The sequence below is a fragment of the Triticum dicoccoides genome, chromosome 4A (genome assembly GCF_002162155.2).
Source record: "Triticum dicoccoides isolate Atlit2015 ecotype Zavitan chromosome 4A, WEW_v2.0, whole genome shotgun sequence".
In the NCBI taxonomy this organism is placed as follows: Eukaryota; Viridiplantae; Streptophyta; class Magnoliopsida; order Poales; family Poaceae; genus Triticum; species Triticum dicoccoides.
This window is the reverse complement of record NC_041386.1, coordinates 677502059-677521771: the sequence shown is the minus strand read 5'-3', so window position 1 is coordinate 677521771 and position 19713 is coordinate 677502059.

Below are 19713 nucleotides of genomic sequence, written 5' to 3'. Positions count from 1 at the left end.
AGAGCCGGCCGGGCAGAGGGGCAGGCGGCAGCGGTGGCGCCGGCGGGGCAGGGCAGGGGTGCAGGAGCGAGGCAAGGCAGGGGCGCGAGGCAGGTGCACACATGGGGGTGGCGGGGCACGGCGGGTGGCGTCGGGGCGCGGGGAGCGGCGCCGGCGTTGGGGCAGATGGCGTCGAGGGCGGCAGCGACGGTGAGGTGGACCAGCCTGACGGCGTCAGAGGCGGCGGCGACGACGAGGTGGAGCAGCCTGATGACTCGGCGGCGACGGTGACGAGGCAGAGCAGCGTGCGTCGGGCGGAGAAGAAAGGGATGGATTTTGGAGAAACTGCTAAGTGCTAGTTATATATGAAGAGAATTGGCGGGACCAAATGAAGCGATTGGATTCTGGAGAAACTGCTAAGTGCCACCAACCGGGACCAAAGGCCTCTTTTCAGCAGCCCAAAGGGCGGGAAGCGGCGGCCTTTGGTCCCGGTTGGTGGCACCAACCGGGACTAATGCCCCCCCCTTTAGTCCCGGTTGGTGCCACCAACCGGGACCCAAGGACCCTGTGCTGCCCGCGTCGGGGCCAAAGTTTAGTCCCACCACGCTAGTTGAGAGGGGCGTGCAGTGGTTTATAAGCTCCACTGCCGGACCCCTCTCGAGCTCCTCTCCACCGTAGGCTTGCGGGCCTATTTGCTACTGCTTTGCCTGATGGGCCTTCTGGGCCTACTGCGGGTCTGAATCCTGGTCGATGGTAGGGTTTCTAGTCGTATTCAGGCCGTGGGGGCCCAGTATGAGGCATTTTTTTGTTTACTTTCTTGCTTTATTTATTTTATTTTGTTTCTACTTACAACAAAATACTTATTGTTGCTATTTTTAATTATTTTCCAGTTTTTTTGTTTTTTTTGTGCATTATTTATTTTCTTTTGTTTTTTGCTTTATTTTTTAATTCTTTTTTGCTTTTAGTTTTAGAAAAATTATAAACTTTCTGTTAGTGCCATTAGTTTTCAAATATGAAAACACTTTTTTTGTTTTTTGTTTTCTTTCTTGCTTTATTTATTTTATTCCGTTCCTACTTATAACAGAATAGTTATTGTTGCTATTTTTAATTGTTTTTTGTTTTGTTTTCTGCATTATTTATTTTCTTTTGTTTTTTTCTTTATTTTTAAATTCTTTTTGCTTTTAGTTTTAGAAAAATTATAAACTTTCTGTTAGTGCCATTAGTTTTCAAATTTGAAAACACTTTTTTTGTTTTTTTGTTTTCTTTCTTGCTTTATTTATTTTATTTTGTTTCTACTTACAACAAAATACTTATTGTTGCATCTTTAATTATTACGAGGGACGAACCATAAGACATTAAAGCATTTCAAATGAACTATGAAAAAGTTGAAAGTTGGCATGGTATCATAAATTCACCGACATAGCATGCGCATGTACAAAACGGACAATGGTATCATACTCGTCTGTTACAAAGTTGGCATGGTATCATCATAATAGTTGCGGGAGAAAGTCTTCACTTTTTCTTCGCTTGTGTCATTTACTTATTGCGCCGTAACCATGGATAATCCTCATCGCTTATTAGGATGCTGGGGTCAGCCTTGACTTTGAAGGGAGGAATTTCATGAAACTTTTCATAATCTTCAGACATGTCTGTCTTGCCCTCCACTCTCACGATGTCCCTTTTTCCTGAAAGAACTATGTGGCGCTTTGGCTCATCGTATGATGTATTCGCTTCCTTATCTTTTCTTTTTGTCGGTCTGGTAGACATGTCCTTCACATAATAACCTGTGCCACATCATTGGCTAGGACGAACGGTTCGTCAGTGTACCCAAGATTTTTCAGATCCACTGTTGTCATTCCGTACTGTGGGTCTACCTGTACCCCGCCTCCTGATAGATTGACCCATTTGCACTTTTACAAAGGGACCTAAAAATCATGTCCATAGTCAAGTTCACATATGTCCACTATGTAACCATAATATGTGTCCTTTCCCCTCTCGGTTGATGCATCAAAGAGGACACCGCTGCTTTGATTGGTGCTCTTTTGATCTTAGTCAATTGTGTAAAATGTATTCCCATTTATCTCGTATCCTTTCCAAATCGTAACAGTCGAAGATGGTCCCCTGGACAACAAGTACAACTCATCGCAAAAAGTGTTGTCACCTCTGAGACGTGCTTCCAACCAACTGCTGAAAGTCCTGATGTGTTCACATGTAATCCAGTCGTCGCACTGCTCCGGGTGTTTGGAGCGCAGACTGTTCTTGTGTTCATCGACATACGGGGTCACAAAGGTAGAGTTCTGTAGAACTGTGTAGCGTGCTTGAGACCAAGAATATTTATCCCTGCATATTATTGAGTCCCTTCCAAGCGTGCCTTTTCCAGTCAGTCTCTCCTCATACCGTGATTGAGGGAGACCTATCTTCTTAAGGCCAGGAATGAAGTCAACACAAAACCCGATGACATCCTCTGTTTGATGGCCCATGGAGATGCTTCCTTCTGGCCTAGCGCGGTTACGGACATATTTCTGTAGGACTCCCATGAACCTCTCAAAGAGGTACATATTGTGTAGAAATATGGGGCCCAGAATGACAATCTCGTCAACTAGATGAACTAGGACGTGCGTCATGATATTGAAGAAGGATGGTGGGAACACCAGCTCGAAACTGACAAGACATTGCACCACATCACTCCTTAGCCTTGGTATGATTTCTGGATCGATCACCTTCTGAGAGATTGCATTGAGGAATGCACATAGCTTCAGAATGGCTAATCGGACGTTTTCCGGTAGAAGCCCCCTCAATGCAACCGGAAGCAGTTGCGTCATAATCACGTGGCAGTCATGAGACTTTACGTCCTGAAACTTTTTCTCTGACATATTTATTATTCCTTTTATATTCGACGAGAAGCCAGCCGGGACCTTCATACTAAGAAGGCATTCAAAGAAGATTTCCTTTCCTTCTTTGGTAAGAGCATAGCTGGCAGGACCTTCATACTGCTTTGGAGGCATGCCGTCTTTTTCGTGCAAATGTGGTAGGTCCTCCCGTGCCTCAGCTGTATCTTTTGTCTTCCCATACACGCCCAAGAAGCCTAGCAGGTTCACGCAAAGGTTCTTCGTCACGTGCATCACGTCGATCGAAGAGCGGACCTCTAGGTCTTTCCAGTATGGTAAGTCCCAAAATATAGATTTTTTCTTCCACATGGGTGCGTATCCCCCAGCGTCACTCGGAACAGCTAGTCCACCGGGACCCTTTCCAAAGATTTCGTGTAAATCATTGACCATAACAAGTACGTGATCACCGGTACGCATGGTGGGCTCACTAGTAGAAAACGGAGCTTTAGCGCCGGTTCGTAAGGGCCTTTAGTGCCGGTTCCATAACCGGCACTAAAGGGTGGTCACTAAAGCCCCCCCCCTTTAGTACCAGTTCGGCACGAACCGGCGCTAAAGTGCCACCACGTGGCGTGAGCTCGCGCCCCGGTATGGGGGACCTTTAGTACCGGTTGGTGTTACCAACCGGTACTAAAGGTTTTTTTTGAAATTTTTGGAAAAAATTTTGATTTTTTTTCGATTTTTAATTTTTCTGAATTATTTGATCATTTAGTCTCTAATCCCCTCTCTTAACTGCTCAAGTGTGGATCACTTATTCCAAATCATCTAACTTCCCGACCGGTCACCCATCCCTCTCACTACTCTAGCCCGAGCACGCTTAATTTTCGGGTTCTATTCTCCTTCGTTTCCGAGTCTGCACTTGTTGTTTTCCTGACAATAGTAAGATGTTAATCCTATTAACCCTCAGGAGTTTAGCTTGAGCATGAAGTCACACATTTCACCATTTGAGTTTGAAACTATTATTCTAAAAAGCAGTAATTATTTAGTAACGCTAATATTTCTTGAATAAGTTTGACCATAGTTTGACCACAGTTTGACCATAGTTTGACCAGATTTGACCAAAATTCAAAAAATTGAAATAATTATTTAGTAACACTAATATTCTTGAATAATTATGTAGTAACATTAATACTTCTTGAATAAGTAGTTTGACCAGATTTAACCAAATTTTTTAAAAAAAACTGAAATTATTTGACCATATCTTTTTTCCTTTTGGAATTTGAGGATTCTAAATAATTCCAAATAGGCCGTAGGCTGTCCCCATCAGATGCGGATTTTCGTGCTGAATTTTTTGATATATTATACATTTTTTTCCGACATCGTATGCAAAAGATATAGCCATTTTACATTTTCCCTACACTTCTAGTGCCGGTTTGTGTCACAAACCGGTACTATAGGTCAGACCCCTTTAGTACCGGTTCATGGCACGAACCGGTACTAAAGGTTAGACCTTTAGTACCGGTTCGTGCCACGAACCGGTACTAAAGGTGATCGTGGGCCCCGGCCTGACGCCAGCCTGCCACCACCCCTTTAGTACCGGTTCGTGCCACGAACCGATACTAAAGGTTCAACACGAACTGGCATTAATGCAAACCCGTTCGAACCGGCACTAATGGTACCATTAGTACTGGGCCAAAATCAAACCGGCACTGATGTGCTTCACGTTTGACCCTTTTTCTACTAGTGGCTTCCTCCGGTGATCTACCTCGCCTTTGAAATGCTTGCCTTTCTTTCGACATTGATGGTTGGTCGGAAGAAATCGATGATGGCCCAGGTACACATTCTTCCTGCACCTTCCCAGGTATATACTATCGGTGTCAAGTAAACAGTGCGTGCATGCGTGGTATCCCTTGTTTGTCTGTCCTGAAAGGTTACTGAGAGCGGGCCAATCGTTGATGGTCACGAACAGCAACGCCTTTAGGTGAAATTCCCCTGTTTGTGCTCATCCCACGTACATACACCGTTTCCATTCCACAACTGTAAAAGTTCTTCAACTAATGGCCTTAGGTACACATCAATGTCGTTGCCGGGTTGCTTAGGGCCTTGGATGAGAACTGGCATCATAATGAACTTCCGCTTCATGCACATCCAAGGAGGAAGGTTATACATACATAGAGTCACGGGCCAGGTGCTGTGATTGCTGCTCTGCTCCCCGAAAAGATTAATGCCATCCGCACTTAAAGCAAACCATACGTTGCTTGGGTCACTTGCAAACTCATCCCAGTACTTTCTCTCGATTTTTCTCCATTGCGACCCGTCAGCGGGTGCTCTCAACTTCCTGTCTTTCTTACGGTCCTCACTGTGCCATCGCATCAACTTGGCATGCTCTCCGTCTCTGAACAGACGTTTCAACCGTGGTATTATAGTAGCATACCACATCACCTTCGCAGGAACCCTCTTCCTGGGGGGCTCGCCGTCAACATCACCAGGGTCATCTCGTCTGATCTTATACCGAAATGCACCGCATACCGGGCATGCGTTCAGATCCTTGTACGCACCGCGGTAGAGGATGCAGTCATTAGGGCATGCATGTATCTTCTGCACCTCCAATCCTAGAGGGCATACGATCTTCTTTGCTGCGTATGTACTGTCGGGCAATTCGTTATCCTTTGGAAGCTTCTTCTTCAATATTTTTAGTAGCTTCTCAAATCCTTTGTCAGGCACAGCATTCTGTGCCTTCCACTGCAGCAATTCTAGTACGGTACCGAGCTTTGTGTTGCCATCTTCGCAATTGGGGTACAACCCTTTTTTGTGGTCCTCTAACATGCGATCGAACTTCAGCTTCTCCTTTTGACTTTCGCATTGCGTCCTTGCATCGACAATGAGCCGGCGGAGATCATCATCATCGGGCACATCGTTTGGTTCCTCTTGATCTTCAGCATCTTCGCCTATTGCAGCATCATCGTGCACATCGTTTGGTTCCTCTTGATCTTCAGTAGCATCACCGTATTCAGGGGGCACATAGTTGTCATCGTACTTTTCTTCTTCGCCGTCTTCCATCATAACCCCTATTTCTCCGTGCCTCGTCCAAACATTATAGTGTGGCATGAAACCCTTGTAAAGCAGGTGGGTGTGAGGGATTTTCCGGTCAGTGTAAGACTTCGTATTCCCACATATAGGGCATGGACAACACATAAAACCATTCTGCACGTTTGCCTCGGCCACTTCGAGAAATTCATGCACGCCCTTAATGTACTCGGAGGTGTGTCTTGAACCGTACATCCATTGCCGGTTCATCTGCGTGCATTATATATAATTAAGTGTGTCAAAAATCATTACAGAACATCATGAATAGATAATTAAGTGACCAAATTAATAGAAGTTCATCATCACATTAAAACCAAAGTACATACATAGTTCTCATCTAACAACATAAAGCTCTGCAGAGCATCTAAATTAATTAAACCATACATTGAAACTATGTAAAACATTTCAATGCGAAAACAAATGCGATCATAATCGCAACCAATGTAACAACTGATCCAATGACATAATGATACCAAGCCTCAGTATGAATGGCATATTTTCTAATCTTTCTAATCTTCAAGCGCATTGCATCCATCTTGATCTTGTGATCATCCACGACATCCGCAACATGCAACTCCAATATCATTTTCTCCTCCTCAATTTTTCTAATTTTTTCCTTCAAGAAATTGTTTTCTTCTTCAACTAAATTTAACCTCTCGACAATAGGGTCGGTTGGAATTTCCCGTTCAACAACCTCCTAGATAAATAAAATATATGTCACGTTGGTCGGCATAATTGTCATAAACAATAGGTGAACCAATAGTTATGAAAACATAATATATATACCACATCCGAATCATAGACAGGACAAGGGCCGACGGGGGCAGATACCCAAACCATCGCACTATATAAGATGCAATAATAAAAGTAAGAAAATTGTACAAGTATCTATATAAACATACAAGTAAGAATTTTTTTTCCTTTCAGAAAGAAGATAAGAACAAGAGGCTCACCACAGTGGTGCCGGCGACGAGATCGGCGCGGGCGATCGACGGCGGTGAAGACGGGGACGGGACGTGACGGACCGCTAAACCTAGACAAATATTGAGGAAAATGTAGCTTGGAGGTAGAGCTTGGAGAAGAGAAAGCTTAAGTAGTGTGACTCGGGCATTCCATCGAACACCTCATGTGCATAGGAGGTGAGCTAGAGCACCACAAAGCTCTCTCCTCGCCGGCCACGAAAAACAGAGCAGTGAGAGTGCTCTACTCGCGGGCGAGGGGTATATATAGGAAATTAATTGGTCCCGGTTCGTGGCTTTAACCTGGACTAAAGGGAAGTATTTCGTCCCGGTTCAGGCCACCAACCGGGACCAATGGTGGTGGGCCAGAAGCAAGGCACATTGGTCCCGGTTCTTCCCACCAACCGGGACCAAAAGGTCGAGACGAACCGGGACCAATGGCCCACGTGGCCCGGCCGGTCCCCGGGGCTCACGAACCGGGTCCAATGCCCCCATTGGTCCCCGTTCTGGATTGAACCGGGACTAATGGGCTGACCTGGCCTGGACCATTGCCCCCTTTTCTACTAGTGCATGGTGTCACTACTAGAGAAAAGCCTATACACATAAATTTAGCAACATCGCGGGTCAAAAAAGAACGCTAGTGCTAGATAGCAGTAGCGATTAAGAAAAAACCGCGCTACAGATACAATCTTAGCAGTAGCGCGTGTAGTGCCAAAAGCGCTACTACTAATATTCCCTATGGTAGAATGGTAGGATACGCATAGCAGTAGCGGGCTTGGAAGAAGCGCGCTACCGCTAGGGCATAAGTAGTAGCGTGTTTCCTACGAAGAGCGCTGCTACTAATGGAAATAAAATAAGATGAAAAACAAATAGAAAAGTGTATGAAAATGAAAGAAATAGAAAAAGGAGAAAGGAAAAAATAAAATGTAAAGCATAATAATTGAAAAAGCGAAAAAACGGAGGAAGGCATAGCAGTAGCGTGTGTTTGTAAGAGGATCTATAGCTAACATAGCTGCATCGCGTGTCCTAGACCCCCACTATAGAAACAGAAAAGAAAATTAAAAAATGGAAGAAAATTACATAGCTATAACAGCAGCGCGTTTTGTAAAAACTGCTATAGCTATCTTAGCTACAGCGCGTTTTGCGAAAAGCGCTACCACTAAATTTAACTTAACCAAAAAACCGTTTCCCCCCGGCCACCACTTCTCCCCCAAATCCCTCGACCCACCCCGCCGTTGTCTCCCCGATTTGCCGTCGCCCCACCCCGCCGTTGTCTCCCCGATTCGCCGTCGCCCCACTTCGCCGCCGTCTCCTGCCGACGTCGACGCCACCAGAGCCGTGCGCCGTCGACGCCACCGGAGCTGCCCCCAATGCCACGGAGCCACGCGGCCTCATCAACGCCACCGGAGCCGCCATCGACGCCACCGGATCCTCCCTCGCCACAACTGCCTCCCTCCCCGTCACCGGAGACGCCCCTGCCTCCCTCGCCACCACTACCTCCCTCGCCACCACTACCTCCCTCGCCACCACCGGAGCCATCCTCTGTAAGCCACCAGTAGGCAACGGCTTCCTAACAAACTCAGGACTACTAGGCTGGTGGTCACGGAGGTGGACGACGACATTTTTGAGCCAAAGGCGCCCGAGGAAGCGCGCTCGTGCTACGACAATCAAATAGGCTGCATCGTACGGACAACCGCCACCATCAATGATGAGAAACTACAGAAGATAGAAAATATGAGGAGCTCCCTCCTAAAGAAGTTTCACCAGATATTCTTGTTCCCGGGCCGGAATGAGAAGGATTATGAAGATCCAGACAAGGATCCGGCAATGAAGAAGATAAACAAACACACCATGACCAAGCTTAGCGACGCATTGGCCGCCTGGAAAACTCGAGTGAAAGCAAGGATCATCGACAAGAAGGAACCCTACTCCGAGATTGTAAAGGATAATCCGACAATCACGAAAGACCAGTTTCAAAATTCAAGGAGGCTTGCAAGGCCGAAGCTGCCAAAAACAAGTCTAAGTACATGAAGGGGCTTCAAGAGATTAACATTGGGAGCCACCACCTAGGAAGCCGTGGTTACAGCGGAAAGAGGTCCAAATGGGCCAAGGAGGACGCGGAAGCCGCGAGTCTGGGCATCCCAGACCCCTTGGCGGATTTCACCGTCCCGCAGGAGCGTGACGTCCTGAGGGCCCGGCACCGTTGGGACCCAGTGAAGAAGGTTTACGAGACAACACCGGTCATTACGGAGTTCATGAGACTGCTGGTAATTTTAGTTTCTGATCAATTCGACTGCACACGTTAGTCATATTTGTAAACGATCCTTGTGCCTTTTGCAGAGAGAGCAGCACCGGATTGCGGCCAAAAGCGACTCGCCGTCTGAGGCATTGGCGAGGCCCAAGTGGGACACTCCATTCAACCGGGCGTTGAATATATTGAAACAACAACCGGTGGATACTCGACCGTCGTATGGATGCGTGCACGGTGTCGGAGACGGGGCCACATGGAAGAAGTACTACCGTGAGACCACGGAGGAGAAAAAGGAAAGACGGAGGTTAACTGAAGAAAACATCTCAGACAGTCGCAACAGCGGTAGCTGCCGCAAAACAGGTGGTTGCAGATTTGTCTACTTCCTTGGTGACGGGCGTTATCACTTGGACAAGGCAAAATCCAGAAAAAAATGCAGAGGACTTTCCCCTTGCTGACTTCTTGGGAGCACCTGCTCCCGCACCGGCTCCCGCACCTGCTCCCGCACCGGCTCCCGCACCGGACATGCTCGACGGTGCTTCGTCTATGGCTGAGCTCGACGCCCTCACGGTATCTGTCACACCGGCCCCCTTCAATATAAATGTATAATCTCCCATTTTCGTTGCCTTTCGGATGTCTCACGTCGCAGACTTTTCTTTGAGGCCGACAAAACCCCGTGCACCATATTGTACACCATCGGCGACCAGAAGGTGGACGTGGGGAAGGCGACGATAATGAAGCCGAAGGAACCATTATTCCACAGCCGGCCGATCCCCCCGAACGTCTTCAAGGTTTCCATGGCCAGTGTAGAACCGGGCTACGAGAACTTGCCTCCTCCAACACTACTGGTCGATGACGAGGAGACACCACGGAGGCTTGGTGATTGTTGCAATGGGTGGGTCCTGTTGTGGCCAAAGAGTCTGCTTCATCTGGAGGCGGTCGGGAGCACACCCACGAGCACACAGCCTCACCAAGGTATGAACATCAACACCCCACCTACCCAATTAGCGTCGGGTGTCGGGCTGGGTGATAGCGGACGGGGTAAGGAGGTGGCTCCATTAGTTGCTGATGACGTCTCCATGGATGAGGATGAGGACGACGGTGGCGCTGAACAGTATGTCTATACTGGCGCCTCCTCAGGGTTTGAGCGTCATGAGTCGGTGCCTGAATTTCCATCTCAACGTATTATGGACGACCTTCCGGTAGTAAAGAAGTCTAGGAAGAGAGCGAGGAAAGGCAAAAAAGCTGATTCTATGATCCAGCCGCCTCAGCAGTCTCGGCTTCAGGACCGTATAGATATCCCCGATGCGGATAAATGGCATATCCCCAGTCAATCAATCCTACCTGCAACAACGCTACAGGCCAGATTTGGCGATCTAAGGAGACTTCATGACGATGTGCTGCGGGTAGAGAAAGGCCTCATCGCCTCGACAGATCCAGGATACCCACTCTACGTGGTTAACGTTCCGCGGCAAAGGTCGTACGCCGACAACTTCCTCGCAGATAAGTTCTTCCTCCAATTCGATTACATATTTGACATGTTTCACGTGAAGAAGCTAGATTTTACGTTTGTCCGCCTTTATGCCTTGCACATGAACTACATCATCGGGGTTGAGCAGATATCTCATATCTGTGTCGCTGACCCATACTACATGCACGAGGGCTTCTTGGGAGTCTGCGCAGAGCACCGTGTATACGCGAGGGAATACATCGTCAATTTCATGCTCGCCAATAAGGACAAGCGGGCGATTCTCGTGCCTTATCATCCCGTGTAAGTCATCCGCGCTGTTATCCTTCCTTCGGTTTCAATCATTCATTTGCACGGTGGAGGCTAAGTAATTTGAGGTGTACTTATTCTGCGCAGCGGGGGGCGCGCCGTCCTCATCATCCTATACCCCCAATTCTCCCACGCTCTTTACTTGGACTCGTCGAAGAACATTCACAAAAAGGATTACAGCCACATCAAGGATGTTCTCGACAGTGCTATGTTTTACTACCAAGCAAGGGGTGGAGAGGTCAGGGACAAGAAGAGAAGGGGCGGCAGGGTCGCCTTCGCCCATAAGACCGACTTCTGCTGCATCCAACAACCGAACAATTCTCTTAATGATGGATTCTATGTCCTACACCACATGCTGGAGTACAGACGGGATCACCAGAACCTTCGCATGTCACCTAGATCCGGCGATGCCCATATTCTGCAATGGGCAAAGAACACAGGAGATATCGAGGATCATCGACTTCGAGCTGAGTTCTATCACATCCAGCGCGAACTTGCCCACATCATCATGAAGGAGGTCGTCGGAAAAACAGGGATGTTCTACGAAGAAGGACAAATGTCGCGGGAAGACGTCCGAACATGGATAGCCTCTCAGCATCTCGATATGAAGCCTTTCACTAAGCTCGGGGACTATCTCCCTGACCTCGATGGATGGCACGACATGTTGGAGTGATTGTCGATATATGACGATGTGTCTGTTTAGTCCATACTTTCTGTATGACAAAACTTTGAGTTATGTGCAGTGAAACTTTATTTGTGATGTAGTTAAACCGTCCTCCTCCTCGACTAGCGAAGATCACTCTAGTTTCGGGTTTCCGAGCGACAGGCAGTAGTTAGTTTAGGTTCACGCTAATGCGAGAGAGGCATACGAACTCATGTACTCAAAGTGATAGCTCTTCTTGCGTATACCATTGTTTAGATGGATGACGATGTATTTGCAAGTAATCGAGGACTTGTGTCGCTATTTTCGAGATGATGACGAGAGACCACTTTGTGTTGGATGATGATTATGATGAGACTATTTGTATGTATATGCTATGATTACATTTGTGGTCTCGCAGGCATTTGTATGTGTATCATCATGACATTTCTATGTGCTAAAGATTCTTCTATAAAGCCTGTTCAAATACAAAACAAATATGCCAAAAAAAACCCTGTTAAATTAGCAGTAGAGAGTGTATAAAAGTTAGCAGCAGCGCCGCGATAGCAGTAGCGCGTCATTGCAAAGCGCGCTAGAGCTACTAGCAGTAGCGAGCTTCCAATAACCACGCTGCTGCTACACTTGTGTAGCAGTAGCGCCGGTGACCACGCGCTCCTGCTATGTGTTAGCTGTAGCGCCTTATTAGTAGCGCCCCTCCTCTCGCTACTAATACACCTAAAACCCGCACTGCTGCTAGCCTTTTCCCTAGTAGTGTGTGGATTTTCAAGTAAAGTTGTACAATGCTAAGAGTGTAACCCATTTTGGTTGCAAAAATTGGGAAGCACTTTGCAAGATGTATGGTTTTGATGAGGGTATGCTCGTCACCATGGATCTTGGTGATCCTACTATCCAGCAAGACAATATGGGCATTTGTGTCCTTGTGGATACACCTCCAATTCTTCCACCGTGTGAGCTTAACATAGTTATTAAGTAATTTATATTGTTTATTTCAAAATAGTTGACATCTTGTTTCAATTGACAGCTTATTTTCATTCTTCAAAGAATGTGCGGAAAATGGTAGACAAAACACACTACACCGATGGCTCCGAATTAACTTATAAGGAGAAAAATCATCTGATCACATTTTGTACTGATCTTGAGAATTATAATGTCTACAATCGAACTCCTAACATTATGGTCAATACGTGCCACTAGTGCACGTGTTGAACTACGGTAACTACCATGGAGATACCTTGGTAAGATTTTTTTACTATTACGACATCCCTGCATCTTTTTAAATACTTCTAAAACTAGTACATCATTGCTAACTACGAAGTTATTACTATGTTTTTCAACAGATAATCCCGAATGATTGTGTGCCTCATCTGATGTATACGCATGGTCGCCTTGATGTTTTGAACATACAACCAGGTCGTCCTACGAATCTCAACTGTCCATACCGGATTTCTAAAAGAAGTGGAAACATGACAATCAAAGAATGGAAAAAATGTATGGACATTCGTAAGGAGCTTCTTGCAAGAAAAAGGAGGCGAAGCGCAAGAATTGGAGACATGATGATCTCTATTCTTCATAATGGAGAGTCAGGGTCTATATTGTTTTATGCTATTTTACCTTAAGGGTGTTTAGGTCCTACCTGATACTGATGATCATGTGCTAAGAGCAATTGTGTAGGGTTGGGTTCGATGACTATGAGGATGATGATCGTATGACTTGTTATTAATAACGAGTAGAAGTTATATGCTGATGCATGATTAGTAGGACTTGTTATTATATATGATTATGTATGATGCGAGCATGCATGAGTTAGTATATATCAGCGGGTGAAATGAATATAGCAGTAGCATTGGTAAACCAAGGACGAAGATATAAGAGAGGACACTTCTCTCTATTAGCTAGCTAATAACAACCTAAAATTAACCCCCCAAAAGATTAGTAGGACACGTTATTCGGATTGGTGATGCTAAAGGCTATATGAATTGAGCGCCATAAGGCTATATGATTTGGTGATGCCAAATAGTATTCACACGTTATTTGTGATGTGGCTAAATGGAGTCCTCTCTTATATCAGCGTGTGAATACTATTTGGATTGAGCGCCATACTATTTGTGATGTGGCTAAATGGAGTCCTCTCTTTGGTGATGCTAAAGGCTATATGAATTGAGCGCCATAATATTTTGGCCAGCGGACAATCAAGAAAGAGGTGTTTAATAAATTCGTCTTGATCACAAAAGCAACATCATTGACTACCCTCCCAATTACGCTTTGCCAGGTTATCCTTAGTCAGAATCATCTCCTTGTGAACAAACCACATGAAGACTTTGATACTTAACTGCACTTTGATCTTTCAAATATGTATCGATGTCGGAATCAGACCAGAGTCAATTAGGTCTACATCCATAGGTTTCACAGAGAAGATTTCATTCATAGTTAATCTCCAGTTAATACTATCAGACTCATGAGAGAGGTGAACGTCCATCAGCCTTCGCACCAGATGTAGCCATGCTTCCCATCGATCTTCTACTAAAGATCTTCATAATTGAATATTTAGAGGATTAGAGTGTAATACTGTAGCAACATAAGCCTCTTTACGTTGTACACTATTATAGAGAGACGGATATTGTGTGGCTAAATGTGTCTCTCCTAACCAATTATCCTCTGGGAATCTAGTCGAATTACTGTTTCTAATGATGAATTTAGTCCTATTGAAAAAAGTTGCTCTTGTTCTCCTTTTGTTCTCCTCTCTTTTATCTTCGGTTCAGAACAAATATTCTTACAAGTACCCAAGTAACAAACACACGCACATATGCTAGCTGCCATGCTCAGCCACTAACACCACGTTCGCTCGGCGTGGTCATGTAAGAGTTATATAAGGCTAAAAAGCATGTGTTTTTACCTACGTGTGTTTTGATGTGTTCGATCCATGGGAAAATCCCAATAATTGTTATCTGAACAAGGTCGAGGATTTGAAACTGTGCTTTCCCCGGGATGGCGATCGTACTAGTGCATGGGCCCCGCAATAGTCTTCCGGAGAAAAGATGACAAGACGATGGTGAAGGTTTTATCATAAGGGAGGCAATAAGTGATCGTCGTTTATCAGAGTTGCAAGGAGAGAGACGACATGCCGTCGTCCGCCAGGTAGTAGAAGGTGATCTTTAACGGGGCCGGTGGTGCCCAAGTGATGTACCGGAAAGTCGTCAAGCTCATCGTCCAGATGAGTTACATGAATCAAGAAGTCATGCGAGTTAGCACAGTCAGCATTGTGTCAGTTTTTGGTCCTGGTTGTGTCCAAGTGCTCGTCTCCGTGAGGATTCGTTGGAGATGAAGTGTGTCATGGTCGATGGGTTGTTGGGTGTGGTGTGGCATTGAGGGTGAAGTAGAGCAAGCTCAAGTACGTAGTGGGATAAGAACCATTGAAGGAGAGCCTCTTCAATGAGGATATGTCTCTAGACGAGGCTACAGGTTGATGGTGTAATCCACAAGGTAGTCGGCATGTACAGCATTAGGTGTGGGTGGCGTAGTTCACATGGCAGCGTGACTATGAGTCTGGATCATACTTTGAGATGGACTGTCTGGATCTACAATGGATCAAGATTAGAGGAAGCACAAGGAGACGGCAAGTCAAGATTATGAAGAGATTGTTTTGTATAATCTTGAGTAGTTTAGTAGTGTTCATGCTAGTCTAGCTCGCTGGTTAAGTTCAAGTCCAATTATTCTAGGTTTATTAGGACGCATGTAGTACATGGCTTGGTCGTGTAGGAGTTATGTTAGGCTAAACAAAATCCCACGCGTGCGCACACTAGTAGAAAACAGGGATTTCGTCCAGGCCAGTTTAGCCCATCAGTCCCGGTTCAATCCAGAACCGGGACCAATGGAGCTATTTGCCCCGGTTCGTGAGCCCAGGGGGCCGGCCGGGCCACGTGGGCCATTGGTCCCGGTTCGTCCGGACCTTTTGGTCCCGGTTGGTGGGACGAACCGGGACCAATGGTCCTGGCTCCTGGCCCACCACTATTGGTCCCGGTTGGTGGCATGAACCGGGACCAAAAGGGTTACCTTTAGTCCCGGTTCATGCCACCAACCGGGACCAATGGTGCTGCCTATATATAGCCCCTCGCGCAAGAGCAGAGCACACTGCTCTGTTTTTTCTGGCCAAGGGGGAGAGGGCTTGGTGGTGCTCTAGCTCACCTCCTATGCACACAAGGTGTTCGATGGAATGCCCGAGCCACACTACTTAAGGTTTCTCCTCTCCAAGCTCGACCGCCAAGCTCCATTTTCCTCAATATTTATCTAGGTTTAGCGGTCCGTCACGCCCCGTCCCCGTCTTCACCGCCGTCGATCACCCGCGCCGATCTCATCGCCGGTACCACCGTGGTGAGCCTCTTGTTCTTATCTTCTTTCTGAAAGGAAAAATATTATTACTTGTTTGTTTAGATAGATACTTGCATTATTTTCTTACTTTTATTATTGCATCTTATATAGTGCGCCGATGGTTTTGGTATCCGCCCCCGTCGGCCCTTGTCCTGTCTATGATTCGGATGTGGTATATATTATCTTTTCATAACTATTGGTTCATTTATTGTTTATGAAAATTATGCCGACCAACGTGACATAGATTTTATTTATCTAGGAGGTTGTTGAACCGGAAATTCCAACCGACCCTATTGTCGAGAGGTTAAATTTAGTTGAAGAAGAAAACAATTTCTTGAAGGAAAAAATAAAAAAACTTAAGGAGGAGAAGATGATATTGGAGTTGCATGTTGCGGATGTCGTCGATGATCACAAGATCAAGATGGATGCAATGCGCTTGAAGATGAGAAAGATTAGAAAATATGCCATTCATACCGAGGCTTGGTATCATTATGCCGTTGGATCAGTTGTTACCTTGGTTGCGATTATGATCGCATTTGTTTTCGCATTGAAATGTTTTACATAGTTTCAATGTATGGTTTAGTTAATTTAGATGCTCTGCAGAGCTTTATGTTGTTAGATGAGAACTATGTATCTACTTTGGTTTTTATGTGATGATGAACTTCTATTAATTTGGTCACTTAATTATCTATTCATGATGTTTTGTAATGATTTTTGACACACTTAATTATATATAATGCACGCAGATGAACCGGCAATGGATGTACGGTGACAGACACACCTCCGAGTACATTAAGGGCGTGCATGATTTTCTCGAAGTGGCTGAGGCAAACAAGCAGAATGATTTTATGTATTGTCCATGCCCTATATGTGGGAATACGAAGTCTTACCATGACCGGAAAATCCTTCACACCCACCTGCTTTACAAGGGTTTCATGCCACACTATAATGTTTGGACGAGGCATGGAGAAATAGGGGTTATGATGGAAGACGGCGAGGAAGAAGAGTACGATGACAACTATGTGCCCCCTGAATACGGTGATGCTACTGAACATCAAGATGCACCAGACGATGTGCACGATGGTGCTGCAACGGGCGAAGCTGCTGAAGATCAAGAGGAACCAGACGATGTGCCCGATGAAGATGATCTCCGCCGGGTCATTGTCGATGCAAGGACACAATGCGAAAGTCAAAAAGAGAAGCTGAAGTTCGATCGCATGTTAGAGGATCACAAAAAGGGGTTGTACCCCAATTGCGAAGATGGCAACACAAAGCTCGGTACCGTACTCGAATTGCTGGAGTGGAAGGCAGAGAATGCTGTGCCTGATAAAGGATTTGAGAAGCTACTAAAAATAATGAAGAAGAAGCTTCCAAAGGATAACGAATTGCCCGACAGTACATACGCAGCAAAGAAGGTCGTATGCCCTCTAGGATTGGAGGTTGAGAAGATACATGCATGCCCTAATGACTGCATCCTCTACCGCGGTGCCTACAAGGATCTGAACGCATGCCCGGTATGCGGCGCATTGCGGTATAAGATCAGACGAGATGACCCTGGTGATGTTGACGGCGAGCCTCCCAGGAAGAGGGTTCCTGCGAAGGTGATGTGGTATGCTCCTATAATACCACGGTTGAAACGTCTGTTCAGAAATGGAGAGCATGCCAAGTTGATGCGATGGCACAGTGAGGACCGTAAGAAAGACGGGAAGTTGAGAGCACCCGCTGACGGGTCGCAATGGAGAAAAATTGAGAGAAAGTACTGGGATGAGTTTGCAAAGGACCCAAGGAACGTATGGTTTGCTTTAAGCGCGGATGGCATTAATCCTTTCGGGGAGCAGAGTAGCAATCACAGCACCTGGCCCGTGACTCTATGTATGTATAACCTTCCTCCTTGGATGTGCATGAAGCGGAAGTTCATTATGATGCCAGTTCTCATCCAAGGCCCTAAGCAACCCGGCAACGACATTGATGTGTACCTAAGGCCATTAGTTGAAGAACTTTTATAGCTGTGGAATGGAAACGGTGTACGTACGTGGGATGAGCACAAACAGGAGGAATTTAACCTAAAGGCATTGCTGTTCGTGACCATCAACGATTGGCCCGCTCTCAGTAACCTTTCAGGACAGACAAACAAGGGATACCACGCATGCACGCATTGTTTACTTGACACCGATAGTATATACCTGGCAAGCTGCAGGAAGAATGTGTACCTGGGCCATCGTCGATTTCTTCCGACCAACCATCAATGTCGAAAGAAAGGCAAGCATTTCAAAGGCGAGGCAGATCACCGGAAGAAGCCCGCCATGCGTACCGGTGATCACGTACTTGCTATGGTCAATGATTTACACGTAATCATTGGAAAGGGTCCCGGCGGACTAGCTGTTCCAAATGACGCTGAGAATCACGCACCCATGTGGAAGAAGAAATCTATATTTTGGGACCTACCCTACTGGAAAGACCTAGAGGTCCGCTCTTCGATCGACGTGATGCACGTGACGAAGAACCTTTGCGTGAACCTGCTAGGCTTCTTGGGCGTGTATGGGAAGACAAAAGATACACCTGAGGCACGAGAGGACCTGCAACGCTTGCACGAAAAAGAGGGCATGCCTCCGAAGCAGTATGAAGGTCCTGCCAGCTACGCTCTTACGAAAGAAGAGAAAGAAATATTCTTTCAATGCCTGCTCAGTATGAAGGTCCCGACTGGCTTCTCGTCGAATATAAAGGGAATAATAAATATGTCAGAGAAAAAGTTCCAGAACCTAAAGTCTCATGACTGCCACGTGATTATGACGCAACTGCTTCCGGTTGCATTGAGGGGGCTTCTACCGGAAAACGTCCGACTAGCCATTGTGAAGCTATGTGCATTCCTCAATGCAATATCTCAGAAGGTGATCGATCCAGAAATCGTACCAACGCTGAGGAGTGATGTGGCGCAATGTCTTGTCAGTTTCGAGCTGGTGTTCCCACCATCCTTCTTCAATATCATGACGCACGTCCTAGTTCATCTAGTCGACGAGATTGTCATTCTGGGGCCCGTATTTCTACACAATATGTACCCCTTTGAGAGGTTCATGGGAGTCCTAAAGAAATATGTTCGTAACCGCGCTAGGCCAGAAGGAAGCATCTCCATGGGCCATCAAACAGAGGATGTCATCGGGTTTTGTGTTGACCTCATTCCTGGCCTTAAGAAGATAGGTCTCCCTAAATCGCGGTATGAGGGGAGACTGACTGGAAAAGGCACGCTTGGAAGGGACTCAATAATATGCAGGGACGGATATTCTTGGTCTCAAGCACACTACACAGTTCTACAGAACTCTACCTTGGTGACCCCGTATGTCGATGAACACAAGAACAGTCTGCGCTCCAAACACCCGGAGCAGTGCGACGACTGGATTACATGTGAACACATCAGGACTTTCAGCAGTTGGTTGGAAACACGTCTCAGAGGTGACAGCACTGTTTGTGATGAGCTGTACTTGTTGTCCAGGGGACCATCTTCGACTGTAATGATTTGGAAAGGATACGAGATAAATGGGAATACATTTTACACGATTGACCAAGATGAAAAGAGCACCAACCAAAAGAGCGGTGTCCGCTTTGATGCAGCAACCGACAATGGAAATGACACATATTATGGTTACATAGCAGACATATGGGAACTTGACTACGGAGTAGATTTTAAGGTCCCTTTGTTTAAGTGCAAGTGGGTCAATCTATCAGGAGGCGGGGTACAGGTAGAACCACAGTACGGAATGACCATAGTGGATCTGAAAAATCTTGGGTACACTGACGAACCGTTCGTCCAAGCCAAT